Source organism: Cetorhinus maximus, chromosome 2, assembly GCF_964194155.1.
Source record: "Cetorhinus maximus chromosome 2, sCetMax3.hap1.1, whole genome shotgun sequence".
Taxonomy (NCBI): domain Eukaryota; kingdom Metazoa; phylum Chordata; class Chondrichthyes; order Lamniformes; family Cetorhinidae; genus Cetorhinus; species Cetorhinus maximus.
Genome location: NC_135880.1, coordinates 203,488,180 through 203,505,362, shown reverse-complemented (window position 1 = coordinate 203,505,362; position 17,183 = coordinate 203,488,180).

Sequence of the window (17,183 nt, the reverse complement as noted above, 5' to 3'; positions counted from 1 at the left end):
TCCGGGGTAAGCCAAACATCTAAATTTGTCATTACCTGGAAAACCTATCAGAAGTTTTGAGTAAAGGAACCCATCCTCTGAAGTTAGAAGTTTCGGACACAAAACTGAGGATATACCCGGGTGAAGAAATAAGGCTGAAAGGGTTATGTCAAGTCTCGGCAATTTATGGCGATCAATCTGAAAGGTTGCCTTTGTTAGTGGTAGCTGGAGAGGGCCCCAGCTTAATAGGCTGCAACTGGCTCAAAAGGATTAAATTGAAATGGGCCGAAATTTTTCAAATTACAACAAAAAGCTTACAGGAATTGTTGCAAAAGTATGCTTCCGTTTTAAACGACAAGTTAGGAAGGATTCAAGGGCTACAGGCCAGGTCCATATAGATCCAAACGCAAGCCCCAGATTTATGAGAACCAGACCAGTCCCTTATGCTCTACGGGACAAAGTTGAACCGAACTGGACAGACTGGAAAAATTGGGCATCCTACAATCTATGCAATTTTCTGAGTGGGCAGCACCCGTCATACCTGGACTGAAGCCGGATCAAAGCTTGCGTTTATGCGGTGACAATAAGCTAAATGTCAATAAGGTGGCCAAACTTGATAGACACCCAACACCCAAGATTGAGGAATTGTATTCGAAGTTGGCAGGGGGCACCACATATTCAAAATTAGACATGAGCCATGCCTACCAGCAGGTAGAGTTGGAAAAGGACTCTAGGGAATTTGGCACCATTAATACATACCAAGGATTGTATCAATACACACGTCTCAATAAACCATCACTGTTTTATCCTGGCATCAGTCTCTCCCCGTTATTGATTGCAAGCAGCAATTGAAGAGAATCTAGGAAGGCGTGCAGTTAAAGTTTGGTTGGCCAACGAACTCATTTACCCAAGACACAAAAATCTCCTACCCTTAATAATTTCCTCATACAATTTTACACATGCAATAGCTACCATCTTATCTTGTTCAGTTTGTCTGGAGAGACTTTACACTCCAGTAAAACAAACATTCTCATAACATTTTTAAGACAGAAAACAAACATTTCTATTTGATTCCAGATATTAAGCTTGTTTTGCTTCCTTATCTTCTTCTCCTCAAATAACATTTTATTTTTCTCAAAAGTAACCAAACAGATTGTGTCTGACCTCTTCTTCATTTTAAAATTATCCCAGGTTCCTTAGCTCTACCAAAAATTGGATTTCTGACAAACTTTGCCAAGGTCTTGAGATTAACTTTGGAAACAGACTTACAAATACAAAAAGCATTTGAATTAGTGTCAATTGTCGTCAAACGTTTTAAAATAAAAAATCCCTTTTGAGAACTTTATCAGGAACCAAACCTCAAATTTTTGAATTTTGTATGAACTGTAATTTACTCTAGCAAAATTAAAACTACGTCTTTCTCATGCGTATAAATTTGTAGCCAAGCGCAAAATTGCGGAAGGCAGCCAATCGTGGCTGGGAGAGAATTGTACATCCGCTTCCAGGCTGCCAATCACGCTTGCATACCACACTAAAAGTTCAGCCCAGGTTTTCAAACTTTCTTTTAGCTCCACTCCGCCACCATGTTTCGAGCTCAAAGACCGCAGTGTTTCTTAGAGGAATACCTTTATTGCACTGATTGTAAGATGGCTGGCTGCAAAGCAAATCCCTCGTGGCAGAGATCACATGACTACAGCAAACCAGATAGGACATGTAATAATGTTGCATTTCAAACCCAAAGAGTATATACTTTGAGAGTATTCATGTGATGGTGTAAGGACATTGGGTGAATGGTAGGAGGGATTGCTGGTGCATTGGAGATGGAACAAATTATTGAACTGAGCCTCTCCTCAGTGGTTCTCCATCACAGAGCTCTGGCCATGGTAGGGATCAGTGCCTCTTTCTCTTCATCAGCATCCTCAGAATCCAACTCCCTCACTACCATTACTTCCTCCCAGAAGTCTCTAAGGGCTGCCCCTTTGCAGGCATGGAGCATGCAGCACACATGGAGACTCTCAGGGCTGTTCTGAAGAATGCCTCCAGACCTCTCCTGGCAGTAGAACCTCTGCTTCACGAGGCCACTGGCTTGTTTAATCAGAGCTGTGATTGAGGTGTGGCTCTGGTTGTAGTGCTTCTCCACACCTGCGCTTAGGCTCATGACAGGAGTCATGAAGCAGCTGGCCAGGTGATACTTTCTGTTGTCAAGCAGCCAATTTTACAGCCAACAGTCTGGGTGGAAGAGAAGAGGGTATTGAGTACTGGCGCAGGATAAAGGCATCATGATTATTGCCAGGAAACTGGGTATAGACCTGCATAATGACCTGTCTGTCATCACACATGAGTTGGCCCCATTCAGGAAATGAAATTTCTTCTTGTTGATGTTTATGCCTCACTTTTCAGCTACCCCATGCAAGGCCATGTGAATGCAGTCAACAATCCTGTGCACCTGTGAGAAACCTGCTATCGTGGCAAAGCCCACAGTTTATTTATCTCACTTACCGGCCTCCCGGGAAATTAGATAAATTGGTTTCTCACAAAGTAAAGTGCCTCTGTGACATTCCTTATGCAGTAGTGACCCTTTACTACAGCAACTTCTGTAATGTCCCTAATGTTACCTGATGCAGCCTGGACTGACCCTGTAAACTAGTACTTAACCAAGGTTTTCCACCCACGGTTGTTGACAGGGCCCTCAACCGTGTCCGGCCCATCTCCCGCGCATCCGCCCTCACACCTTCCTCTCCCTCCCAGAACCATGATAGGGTCCCCCTTGTCCTCACTTATCACCCCACCAGCCTCCACATTCAGAGGATCATCCTCCGCCATTTCCGCCAACTCCAGCATGATGACACCACCAAACACATCTTCCCTTCATCCCTGGCGGCATTCCGTAGGGATCGTTCCCTCCGTGACACTCTGGTCCACTCCTCCATCACCCCCTACACCTCAACCCCCTCCCATGGCACCTTCCCATGCAACCGCAGAAGGTGCAACACATGCCCCTTTACTTCCTCTCTCCTCACCGTCCAAGGGCCCAAACACTCCTTTCAAGTGAAGCAGCATTTCACCTGTACTTCCCTCAATTTAGTCTACTGCATTCGTTGCTCCCAATGCGGTTTCCTCTACATTGGAGAGACCAAACGTAGACTGGGTGACCGCTTTGCAGAACACCTTCGGTCTGTCCGCAAGCATTACCCAGACCTCCCTGTCGCTTGCCATTTCAACACTCCACCCTGCTCTCATGCCCACATGTCCGTCCTTGGCTTGCTGCAATGTTCCAGTGAAGCTCAACGCAAACTGGAGGAACAGCACCTCATCTTCCGACTCGACACTTTACAGCCTTCCGGACTGAATATTGAGTTCAACAATTTTAGATCATGAACTCTGTCCTCCATCCCCACCCTCTTTCTGATTTTTTCCCCCTCCTTTTTGTTTTTTCCAATAATTTATATAGATTTTTCTTTTCCCACCTATTTCCATTATTTTTAAATGTATTTCCATCCATTGTTTTATCTCTACCTTTTAGCCTTTTTCGATTCCTTCACCCCACCCCACCCCCACTGGGGCTATCTGTACCTTGCTTGTCCTGCTTTCTACCCTTAATTAGCACATTCCTTTAGATAATATCACCACCTTCAACACCTCTTTGTCCTTTTGTCCGTGACATCTTTTGGTTATCTCCACCTATCACTGGCCCTCTATCCAGCTCTCTTGTCCCAACCACCCCACCTTAAACCAGCTTATATTTCACCCCTTTTCTATTTTTCCTTAGTTCTGTTGAAGAGTCATGCAGACTCGAAACATTAACTGTGCTCCCTTCCACAGATGCTGCCAGACCTGCTGAGTTTTTCCAGGTATTTTTGATTTTGTTTTCGATTTCCCGCATCCGCAGTTTTTTGCTTTTATCTTAAGGGTCGCTGTTACCTTCACAGCCACAGGCAATGCTGTCCATGCCCTGATGCTGCAATAGGTGACAAAGCTCAGTGACAGCGTCCCTCATGAAGGAGTGATGCCTCACAGGCTGTTCCTCAGGTAGATCCAGGTAGACATCGCAGTTCCTGAAGACACTCTTGATGTAGGACCTCCTGTGCCCTCCCTTCACCATCTTCAAACAGCAATCATCCTTTAGTCTGAGCAACCTTTCTTGCTGGTCCTGCTCTTTCACATAATTTTCAATTCCAAAATACCAAACCCAACAGAACAACCAGGATTAAAATCATCGGGCTGAAGAAAAGAACCAAAAGCCTCCAAAATATGATTCTATACACTCCTGCTCCAGCCAAAATAGCCACAAAAAGATCACAAGCCTGCACGACAGCTGCAGTCAATCGTCTTGTAGGAACCAGAAATTATTTCTCTTTATGGTTCATGTTACTGGTGTTTAGCTGAAGGGACATAGAAAAGTTCCCAAGAATCAAAAGATTTTTAATGTCGAACGCCTATTTTTATTAGGCAAGCTGCTAAAAAAAATTCCTTAAATCTTTTCTTTTTGTTATGCAGTGGCACACAGAGCATGGTGAAGAGTGACTTGACTTTGATAAAGAGTAACAAGGCTCTTGGTGACACAGCACCTGAAGGCATATGGCAGGAAATGACTGGCACCATAAACATATGATTCTTCTCAGCAGCAGATTTATCAGTAAATATTGTGTTAAGAGCTTGAGCCAAGAGGTTACTGTTGGTGTAAAGGTCCATGCTGGAGGTAATTCAGAGAAATGAGGCAGTGTATTCTGGACTGCAGCACCACACTCACTTTCCCTTTAGAAAATACACTCTATACGCATTGCAGGCTATCCAAGGAGGCTTCTGTGTATCAGAGAGCACAATGTAGACATTAGATCAATTAAGACAGTTAATGCTGGCATAATTACTGTTACCTGGGGGACAAATTATATTCCAGAGCTTCTGAATCACACCTGCAATGCATTCTTGCTGTCCCCATAGTCTCTTGGAGTTGAGTCGGCATCACTGTAATGGAAACTTACCAGCAAAATGCTGCCCTACTGCGTTTCAGGCAATATTATTCTGCACAGATAGCAAGCACAAAGATAAGGCACTTTACAGCCTTCCGGACTGAATATTGAGTTCAACAATTTTAGATCATGAACTCTCTCCTCCATCCCCACCCCCTTTCCGAACCACTTTTTTTCCAATAATTTATATAGATTTTTCTTTTCCCACCTATTTCCATTATTTTTAAATGTATTTCCATCCATTGTTATATCTCTACCTTTTAGACTATTTCGACTCCTTCACCCCACCCCACCCCCACTAGGGCTATCTGTACCTTGCTCGTCCTGCTTTCTACCCTTAATTAGCACATTCCTTAGATAATATCACCACCTTCAACACCTCTTTGTCCTTTTGTCTATGGCATCTTTTGGTTATCTCCACCTATCACTGGCCCTCTATCCAGCTCTACCACCTACCCCCCGCCCCCCCCCCCCCCCCCCCCCCCCCGCCCCCCGCCCCCTTAAACCAGCTTATATTTCACCTCTTTTCTATTTTTACTTAATTCTGTTGAAGAGTCATACGGACTCGAAACATTAACTGTGCTCCTCTCCGCAGATGCTGCCAGACCTGCTGAGTTTTTCCAGGCATTTTTATTTTTGTTTTGGATTTCCAGCATCCGCAGTTTTTTTGCTTTTAACAAAGATAATTGAATTTGGCGTATCCTGACCACCAGATTCAGCTGTTCGGAGGGGGGTGGGGGGCAGGAGTGGCCTGGTGGAGTGGAAGGTGGCAGCAAAGCCATTCCATCTGGACCTGTCACTTCACTGCCCATCTAGTGGACTATCCATGGGATAGCTAGCGGGGTTTGATTCAAGAACTGCCCTAATGAGGCAATGACTGAGCTGTGACATGTCCTAAATGAAGCTCTCCAGCCAACATCTAGACAAAAAACATCCATCAGTGAGTAGCAGCAGCAAAGTCTTAGTGGAGACAGTGGTGTAGTAGTTATGTTGCTGGGCTAGTAATTTGAAAGTCTGGGCTAGTGCTCTGGGGCCACCAGTTCAAATCCCACCATAGCAGCTGATAGAATTTTAATTCAGTTAATAAATCTGGAATATAAAGCTAGTCTTAGTAATGGTGACCATGACAACTATCATCGATTGTCATAGAAAACCCATTGGTTTACTAATATCCTTCAGGGGAGGAAAACTGCATCCTTACCGGACCAGGCCTATATGTGACTCCAGACCCACAGCAATGTGGTTGGCTCTTAAATGCCCTCTGAAAATGGCTCAGCAAGCCACTCAATTTAAGGGCAGTCAGGGATGGGCAACAAATGCTGGCCTTGCCAACGACGTCCACATCCCATGAAAGAATAAAAAAAGGTGAAGGACTTCTACATTTGATTAATTGTTCCTGTGCGGCCATTTAGGCCCTTGCTCATAACTCTTGAGTCATAGATAAGCAAAAAGGCTTTTTGGCTCTCTCAATATCCGACTATGACCTAAGCATTGAATCACCCAGTCCAACTCTTGATACATTTATTCATGCTGGATCGAGAGAGCAATGGGAGCTGATAGACAAGGAAGTCAAGGGTTTTGGGGGGCAGACAGGAAATTGGAGTTGAGACCACCAGATCAGTCATGATCTTATTGAATGGCAGAACAGACTTGAGGGACCGAATGGCCTACTCCTGCTCCTATGTTCCCATCAACTACCGTCATAATGAAAAGGGCATGGGAGTACTCAAGAGCTAACAAGTTTCCCGTTATTATCCTGCATCCCAGTGTCAATACAGGAGCACTTTCCGATTCCATGACCCTAAAACAGTCCGAGGTAACTTCAACAAGAATAGTAATAACAAATACTGGTATTTGTATAGCACCTTTAATGTAGTAAAATGTCCCAAGGCATCCACAGGAGCATGGATAATTAAAATTTGACCCTGTGCCACACAGAGACTTTAGGGCACAGAGGTGGTTTTTGAGAAGAACCTTAGAGGAGGAGAGTTGGAGGAGCAATGAGGTTTAGGAAGGGAAATTCAGAACTTAAGGCCTTAGCAGCTGAGCGCATTGCCATCAGTGGTGATGCATTAAAATCAGAGATCATGAAAAGGCCCGAATTGGAGGAGTGCAGAAATTTCAGAGGGCAAGAGAAGGTTACAGTGCAAGACCAAAGAGGGATTTGATAACTCACATGGGGATTTTAAAATTGAGTGGAAGTCAGGGAGCATGGGGTGATTGGGTGAATGGGTTGGTGTGAGTTAGGATACGAGCCGCACAGTTTTGGATGAGTTTAAGTTTATGGAAGATGGGATGCAGCCCAGTAACGGGTTGGAATATTCAAGTTTAGAAGTGACAAAGACATGGATGAGGGTTTCACCAGTCGATGAGCTGAAGTGAAGTGGAGAAGAGCGATGTAATGGATGTGAAATTAGGAGAACCTAGTGATGGATATGTGCTTGAAAGTTCATCTTGGTTCAAAAAGGACAGTGACGTTGTGAACATTCTGATTCATCTTCAGACATTTGCCAGGGAAATGGAGGCAATGGTTTCAGCAATGTATCTAGTCTTAAAGTTGTATGAACCTATTATGGAGACATAAATCTTTTCATTGCACGGTGATAAATGTAAACTGTGTTTGTACTTATGCCATTAAAATTTTTTATTGATCAATGCTGGCAACAATGTCCATTAATTTAACATTAAATATGCATGTAATTTGTTCATTATAAACGTAGGAGAAGTGTGCATATTAGACCAAGGTAGAAAGTATTGCTGCTGTTGTAGCCTGTTTATTTTTTTAATAAATGGATGTTGATAATCTTTGTGCATCTGTATCTGAGACAAAGGCTGGAGTTTTATCAAAAGCTAGGTGGCCAAGCTGTCCCAGAAGTGGGCCCTGAGCCAGCGCAGGCAGCTGGTGAGACTTCGGCTGGGATTTTACTGGTGATGACCCAATTAAGAGCCCATCACTGGGACCCCTGTCCAATTGAAGATGCTAGCCCACCTCTCAGAGCTGCTGCCCAATCAGAGGACTGATAGAGGTGCGTGCTGTTGAGGTTACAGGGAGAGGAAGAGGATGTTGAGGCACTCTCGAAGGACAGTTCTGATTTTTTCCCTGTGTCAGGCCCAGTCAATCAGAGGGATGAATTCTCCAGTGGTGGCCCTACTTATTTTTCCAGAAAGTAGCAAGGGATCTATAAGTCCCCCCTGAGAGGGCAGTTGGGGCCTCACTTGTTCATTTCATTTGAAGTGCAGCACTCTGGAAGTGCAGCACTCCCTCAGTAGCACACTGAAGGGAAGAATTTGAACTTACAAGGGGGATTGGGGCGGGCTCAAGTGGGCAGGGTGGGGATTAAAGCCCCAAAAAGTGCCATCTTTCGGAAACCTAACATGATCCCGACCCATTCCCAGGTTTAACCGGAGTGAATGTGAAGCAAAGCTGCAAACTCTCATGGAACTGTCAGGGAAGTAATTTAAATAGACAATTCCTTGTGGATTTAACCCCGGATTCCGGCATTAACAACCAGCGCATGGGTTCCCGAGCTGTGTGAAATTTGCCAGGGTCACTAAGGTGAGAACACAGCGGGGAGCCATTATTGAAGAAATAGTGAAACCGCACAGCTGCTGGGTTGCTCATGTGAAAGGCTTGTGCTCACTCAGAGAACGAGAATTCACTGCTTCTCAGATGATTTCCAACTTTTTGAAAGTTATTTCACCTACCTTGAGCTTTCCTCATCTTGAGCTGATCTACCCTGTTATCGGCCTTCACTGCAGCTTGGGGCAGCTTACATAGCTGTGCCTTGGACTTCAGGTGAGGAACAACAGGAGCAGACGCACCAACATCAGCAGAACCAGCACCAGCAGCAATCTTCTCAGCCACTGCCGCTCCATATGTTCCGGCAGCTGCGAACATTTTTAATTTCAAATAGTTTAAAAGTTCTGATTTGACACTTCAAGATGGAGGCATCCTCTCTCTCAATGGCAGGCTGCAGTTTCTTCAGTGCTGGAGGGCCTCCTATTGGCCTTTCAGCTTCAAGGGCTTGCCCACGTGCTTTCATTGAACAGCGAGCCTGCCCTCTAGCGAATAATTGGCCAACCCAGGCAAAATCAATGTTGTGTTGCTGTTCCCACACAGTGTAGGGTCAGGACCCACCCTGATGTAAGGACACCAACTCAGAATAGAAAATCCTGTTCTTGTGTGGAGAGAGGCAAAACGGTGAAGTGAAAACCCTGAGATCATTTAAGATGCAACTCGATGCAGTAATGGGGGAGGCTGAATAATAAACAGTTGTTCTGAATTAAGGAATGAATGAAGTATGATGGGCTTAATGGCCTATCCATAAGCATTTTGTGATCCGATGAATGGCACATTACAAATCAACAGACTAATGAGACATTACACAGCCAGGTCAATGATTGAACTACTTCTGCCAGTATAAATGTTTTGGTTCTAACTCATTGTTTCTATTTAGCAGCGTAAGTGACTCCTCAGTGGTAATATTCATCAGAGTGATTATGTGTAACAAGGTCAGGACAGCAGGTGAGAAGTGGTAATTGGTTTGCCTATTTAGAAGATAAATTCAATGGGGGCCTGATGCTTGTTCTTTATTTGGTTCAATTTGGATTTGGAAGCAGAGGTGTAAGTATTAACCAAATTAAGTATTAAAAGCAATAGTTTGGTTGGTGACTGATTAATCCAGGAATATTAATTACATGGTATGTACAGCATAGAATCAGGCCATTTGACCCAACTGGCCTGTGCCAGTGTTTATGCCCCACCCAAGCTTCCTCACACTCCTCTTCATTTTACCCCATCACTAACACCTATGACTTTCTCCAACATGTGCTTATCAAACTTCCGCTTAAATGTATCTGCGCTATTCGAACACTGTCCCAGACTGCTGAGGGAGGAGGTCGCAGGGACTCTGACCCAAATTTTTTATTCCTCTCTGGCCACGGGGGAGGTGCCAGAGGACTGGAGAACAGCTAATGTGGTTCCGCTATTTAAGAAGGGTTGTAGAGATAAGCCAGGGAACTACAGGCCAGTGAGTCTCACGTCAGTGGTAGGGAAACTATTGAAGAAAATTCTGAAGGAGAGAATCTATTTCCACTTGGAGAGACAAGGTTTGATCAGGGGTAGTCAGCCTAGCTTTGTCAGAGGGAGGTCATGCCTAACAAATTTGATTGAATTTTTTGAGGAGGTGACCATGTGTGTAGATGAGGGTAGTGCAGTTGATGTAGTTTATATGGATTTCAGAAAAGCCTTTGACAAGGCCCCACATGGGAGACTTATAAAGAAGGCAAATGCACATGGGATACAGGGTAATTTGATAAGGTGGATTCAAAATTGACTTAGTTGTAGGAGACAGAGGGTGATGACAGAAGGATGCTTTAGTGACTGGAAACCAGTGTCCAGTGGCGTACCAAGGGATCTGTGCTGGGTCCCCTATTATTTGTCATTTATATAAGCGACATAGATGACTATGTCGGGGGTAGGATTAGTAAGTTTGCGGATGACACAAAGATTGGCCGGGTGGTTAACAGTGAGGTTGAGTGTCTTGGGCTACAGGAAAATATAGACGAGATGGTCAAATAGGCAGATAAGTGGCAGATGGAATTTAACCCTGAAAAGTGTGAGGTGATACACTTTGGAAGGAGTAATTTGACAAGGAAGTATTCAATGAATGGCATGATACTAGGAAGTTCTGAGGAACAAAGGGACCTTGGCATGTGTGTCCATAGATCTCTGAAGGCGGAGGGGCATGTTAGTGGGATGGTGAAAAAGGCATATGGGAACCTTGCCTTTATCAATCGAGGCATAGATTACAAAAGTATGGAAGTTATGTTGGAGTTGTATAGAACCTTGGTGAGGCCACAGCTGGAGTACTGTGTGCTGTTCTGGTCGCCACATTATAGGAAGGATGTGATTGCACTGGAGCGGGTGCAGACGAGATTCACCAGGATGTTGCCTGGGATGAAACATTTAAGTTATGAAGAGAGGTTGGATAGACTTGGCTTGTTTTTGTTGGAGCAGAGAAGACTGAGGGGTGACCTGATCGAGGTGTACAAGATTATGAGGGGCATGGACAGGGTGGATAGGGAGCAGCTGTTCCCCTTAGTTGAAGGGTCAGTTACAAGGGGACATAAGTTCAAGGTGAGGGGCAGGAGGTTTAGGGGGGATGTGAGGAAAACCTTTTTTACCCAGAGGGTGGTGACGGTCTGGAATGCACTGCCTGGGAGGATGGTGGAGGCGGTTGCCTCACATCCTTTAAAAAGTAGCTGGATGAGCACTTGGCACGTCATAACATTCAAGACTATGGGCCAAGTGCTGGTAAATGGGATTAGGTAGGTAGGTCAGGTGTTTCTCACGTATCAGTGCAGACTCGATGGGCCGAAGGGCCTCTTCTGCACTGTATGATTCTGTGATACTACTTGTAGTAGCAAATTCTACATTCTAGTCAGCCTCTGGATAAAGAAGTTTCTCCTGAATCTATTTGGATTTATTAGTGATTAGTCTGTTTCCTAATCAATTAAATATTTAAGATAAAATCATTTAAAACAAGCCTTTCAGTGCCTGAGAAAGTGCCTCAGAAAGCGAGTGGAATTTGAAGGGCTTTCCCAATCAACACAATCACCGGGTTCTTGCAATTTTGACTTGGGGAGAGTGTGGCCAGTTTTGTGGGTGGGGCCTGATTCAGACGCATTTAATCTTGAACCTGCGTAAACAATTGCGGAAAACATGAGCAAGGGTGCCTTTGGTCATAATTCACATCTGTTTTAAATTTTCTGATCTTTTGGTTTGGCTCAGTCAATTCCACCTTCAGTGCCTTGATGTACCTAATGGAAACCAGACTCCTTTATTCTTACCCCATGCATTATTTTGCAAATTACGCATAGTAGTTAGAATTATGTTTTCTCCGTTTTTCTTGTTTAACACTTCAATCAACCCAATTTAAGCTGATTTTAACTGTCCCTGCCTGGGAGAAAAATGGATGAGAGGAAGGACAGGGTGTGTTATGTGGAGGCAAAGTCGGTTAAAATAAGATCAGCAACCGAACAACAGTGGTCCTGTGGCGTTCCTGCTGTGTCCTTCGAGTGGGCGAGCAACAGACCAGCAGGAGAGAAGGTGTTTTTTTCAAAAATTCTTTTCATGGGATATGGCCCATCCCTAATTGCCCTTGAGAAGGTGGCGGTGAGCTGCCTTCTTGGACCGCTGCAGTCCACCTGGTGTAGGGTACGCCCACAGTGTTGTTAGGGAGGGAGTTCTAGGATTTTGACCCAGCGACAGTGAAGGAACGGCAATATACTTCCAAGTCAGGATGGTGAGTGACTTAGAGGGGAACTTGGAGGGTGCTACTCTAAATTTGTAGATCAAGACCAATGTCATCAGTATGTGTAAGCTGGAAATTTAGTTGAAGGCTTGGGGGATTTGGGGGGGGGGGGTGTGCTGCTGGGGATCATTGATGGCTACCCTGTCAGGCAAAACTGTCAGGAGCCTGACTGTGGACCAGAAGAGACGGGAAGTCGCAAAGTTTTAGATTTTCTTGTAGGTCAGGAGGGGCGGCAGTGCTCCTTGCAAAAAAAATGCTGACCACCCATGGCACCATGCTAGCCCTCCTCCCAATCTTTCAGGTAGGCCTCCTCCTAACCTCATTGGCCCCCCCAAGCTGAATTCCAGAGATGGTCCCCACGTCTCCTGCCACCAGCTGCCTACTCACACCCATCTGCCAGTTGCGTGTCAGGCGGGACCCTGCAGAGATTTATTGAGGAAGGCCTCACCGTTAAGATCAGCAGGGCCTCCACATCCCCAGCCTCACCAGGTTTGCCATCCACTACCAGAATCCCCCTGCGGCCTTCTGCCATCCAAAGCCTTGCCTAAATTTCAGCAATGTCAATGGCCTTCATATTAACAATGAAAATTAAGTGCTCATTCCACGAGTCCTGGTGCTGCTTTAAAAAGAGTTACGGTTTCTCACATTCTCTCACTGTTAGATGAATGAACGGCTTTGTTCCTTAATGAATAGCTAGATTCCAAAATACAGTATTTGTCCCGGCTATTTACCAGGACATTTGAGGTGGGGAATGTGGTGAGTTGGGCGATTGGCCTCTGAAACTTAGACTGGAAGTCATCTTTCTTTGCTAACACTAAGAATCAAATTTTGACATGAGTCTAACCTACATTTGAATGGGTGAAAAGCAGAAATCCTAACACTGGTGCGGTAACAGGTGAAAGGGCAGGACATGTTTCCCTCTATTGCTAATAATGCTACAGCAGAGTTCAGCACTTAAGCCTGACATTGAATTAAAAGATAAATAAAAATAATTTCAAAACTGACGTTTCTCACTACGATGAGCACAAAAATCATCAGAAGATTATATAGTAAGGAAAATATGATGCATGCTGTCAGGCAGCATTCTCTCAGCAGAGCAGTCTTTTGATATTCCTTTCCACATTCAACAATTATATAAATTATTATTTTTTTAAAGCAAGGAGTTTCTCTGTGAATAAATCTGACTACAATATATGGGAGTTATTTAAATAAGACCCCCCCAAGACTTTCCATGTCCTTCTTTGCATCTAAACCAAGAAGTGACCTGAGACTTTGAGACAAAGCCTGCAAACTTCTCCTTTGACCAGCGAAGGCTTAGGACAGATTTGCTAGGGGTGTCGAAAATCCTGAAGGGTTTAGATTGAGTAAATAAAGAGGAACTGTTTCCAATGGCTGAAGGGTCGATAATGAGAGGAAACAGATTTTAAGGTGATTTGCAAAAGAAACATAGGCGACATGGAGAAAATGTTTTTTTACCCAACAAGTAGATTTGGAATGCACTGCCTGATAGGGCCGCAGCAACTGATTCAATAATAAATGAATTGGCCTTCGAAAGAGCTTCCATGGACTTGATGGATTGAAAGCCTTGTGTGGCCTGCTGTAATACTATGACATTAGGATTTATGTAAGGGGCTTTTACAATGATATAAATGTTTCTTATTCATATCTTTCTGTCGCAGTTCAGATAAAGATCACTAAAAGCTGCCTAGTCTTTACTTATTCCAATCCCTCCTCTTCTCCCCCTCAGGATGTCTTTGCCAAGACTGATTTCTGGTGGAAACCCAACGCGAATGTAACTCCGATTCTGGGATTTGAACTCTGGTTCCCCAGGCACAAGTGGTTGTGTGCTTGTGTCATAGGTATGAGGTGGAATAAAACTGTATTGTTTCCATTTTTATTGATCTTTCTAGTTTTATGACAGCATAAAATAGACAATTTGTTAGCAATAGCCAGCATAGAGCTTCATGACAGGAGGATGTAGTAGGGAGATAAAAATGATTTATATAGGGCAGTGATGTATTTACAACACACTGTATAGGAACAGGTGTTTTTAAATTTATCAAAATATTCTTTATTTATTAAAACCCTGTGCGTTTAGATTGACATATGCTGGAGTCAGATGGTGCATAGCATTCATTTATTGGATTCAGAAGAGTGCATTGTTTTCAGCAAGAGGATGTGCGAAGATTACTGAAAATTAAGCCGGGAATGTTTATTGAAGAGAATTGTGAGAATTATAGTGAAACCCATGGTTAATTGGCCTGTTAGCAATGATTTAGTGTTTTTTTAATACTCCAAGCTGATTTGAAACTAACTGGTAAGTTGGTAAAGTGAAATATCTTTTTATGATAGATATTTACGTGGCATTGTTTCCCTCAGCACTCTGCGCTGAAGTGGTCACTGATGTGAGACATCAGATGTTTGCATTGATTTCTGCCTAATTATTATCCAATATGGATCTAAAATGGGATATGAAGAACAGTACATTAGACAGAGGGAGAAGTCAAGAGACAGAAAGAGACAGGGAGATGAAAGGACGTTTCTTTGCTTCTATGAAGGGTTCCATGCTTCAGAAGTTTGTCAAGATTAGTGCTGATCAATAGTCCATTGGAATAGTGATTCCTTTTCTCCATGGATATTAATAAAAGAGCTAGCACAGCTTTGGTTCATCTACCTGCTACCTACTCTGGTACCTCTGAACAGTCTACTGTCTGCAGCAGCTGATGATTGCATTGATCTGCAGGTCAAAATATCTTCATTCAAGTGCGAAAAGACCATCTAACAAACTCCTTCGTTGTCTGCAGTTCTAAGTGCACTCTATAAACAGTGTCTGAGAGTTGTCTGCCCACAGACATGAGCAGGGTGCAATAGAGTTTTCATAGCAATTTAACAAGTGAGTATGATTATTTGGGTTGTTAATTTGAACAATGTCTTTCAGAAAATGTTATTGACCTACTTCAGATGTACGTTAAATATGATTATACAATTTTCTACAATGGAAAAACGCAACATTGGGCAGAATTTTCTTCTCCTGTTGGAGGTGCGCGTCTTTGGTGGCATGAACGGCAGACAATATGCGATAAGGCCAAAAATCGGCTTCACACCATCATGAAACTAGTTTGCAATTGGCTGCTCTACCCATCAATGGCGGACTGCGTTTCCCACTGCCACATGTAATTTCAATACTTTAGCATCTCATTATAAGCCCCGCTCTCGGGAATCATCCCCTCACATTGGATCACCCGGGCACATCAGCATGATTGCACGCCGGAATGTTTCACAACTGTACATAATAAGCAACGTGCACCTGGTGAGCTGCACTTCCCTCGGGGCTTTAAGGTTTGTTTGCCTACCAGTCATCAGTGCCGGGCTTCACAGACAGCACCACAACACTTTTAGGGGGGCTCACGGGCAGGACTCTACCTACCAGACCAGACATAAATCGGAGGTGGCTTTTCAACGGCTGCAGGGTTAGGGCTTGCTTGGGGAAGGGGGAGAAGTGGCCTCAGGCAAGGGAAAAATGCTGCAGGGCAGGTGCTGTTTTGGGGAAGTGGGGTATCCCAGGGTGTGTGTGGGGGCACATGTTGATCTGTGCAAGTGACCTCAAGATGGTGAGGGCTGAAGAGGCAGTCTCCTGAGGATTTGAGACCAGGCGGAGATGTGAGAGTGTGTGTGTGTGTGATAGTGAGTAGTGATGTCCCTTGAGCTGGCAGCGAGTGAGATGCCAATGAATGTGTGATGGCCTTGAGTGTGTGAGTCTAGAGTAATGAGATGGTTGCCTTACCCTGAATTGGTGTCATGGATGAGATCACTCATCCTCTTTCTACTCTGGATGGCCGATCTCTTCTACGCAGCATTTGCATTGATCACCTCTGGTGATTGCTGGACCTCCTGCAGCCAAAGCGGAGTTGGAGGACATCACAGCCGGCCTCCAAAAGGCATTCCGGTGATGGGTCACTGAACTCTTCTTGGCTTTCAGGGCCATGTCTTCACTGGAGCAGCCCTGGGCTGTAAGCATTGAGAACTGTGAGGACTGTAGTTTAGATATGGCACCAGGAGTGAGGAACCAGTGAGGTAACAGCGTGGCAGGCAATTCAGAGGCTGCCCGCCAGCGAGACAGTGCGTTTCCTGTGACTGCATAACTAATGAGGTGGGAAGCGGACAATACGGCGCGAAAATCCGCCATTGTGGCTGGCGGGTAAAAAGTCTGTCTTCACGCCCGCTATAGCACTTAGTGCAATCCTGGGACAATTCCACCCATTACCTTCAACCTACGAAAATAAAGGGCAGCTTAATTTATATTCTTGTAACCGAGGTCATAGGCTAACGCAGCTCATGTGGTGTACTTGGTTTTCCAAAGGACGTTTGGTAAAGTACCACATAACAGGTTTGGCAGCAAAAGTTAAAGCCCATGGAATCAAAGGGATAGTGGCAGCATAGATATGAAGTTGACTGAGTGATAGGAAACAGTATTGGTGAATGGCTGTTTTTTGCACTGGAGGAACATATAGAGTGGGCTTCCCCCGGGGTCGGTATTAGGATCACTGTTTTTCTTGATCTATACTAAGACCATGACATGACTGTGCAGAGCTCCCTTCCAAAATCAGCAGAGGACACTAAACTTGGGAGTATTATGAACTGTGAGGAGGACATATAGTGATAGACTTCAAGAGGATATAGGCTCATGGAATGGGTGGAGATGTGGCAGATGAAATTTAATGTAGAGAAGTGTGAAGTGGTGGTAGGGAGAGCAAAGAGATAATATAAAATAAAGGATACAATAGGGTGAAGGAGCAAAGGGTCCTCTGTTGTATATGCATAAATTGTTGAAGGTGACAGGGCAGGTTGAGAAAGCAGTTAATAAGGCATACAGGGTCCTGGACTTTATAAATAGAGGCAAAGTATACAAAAGCAAGGA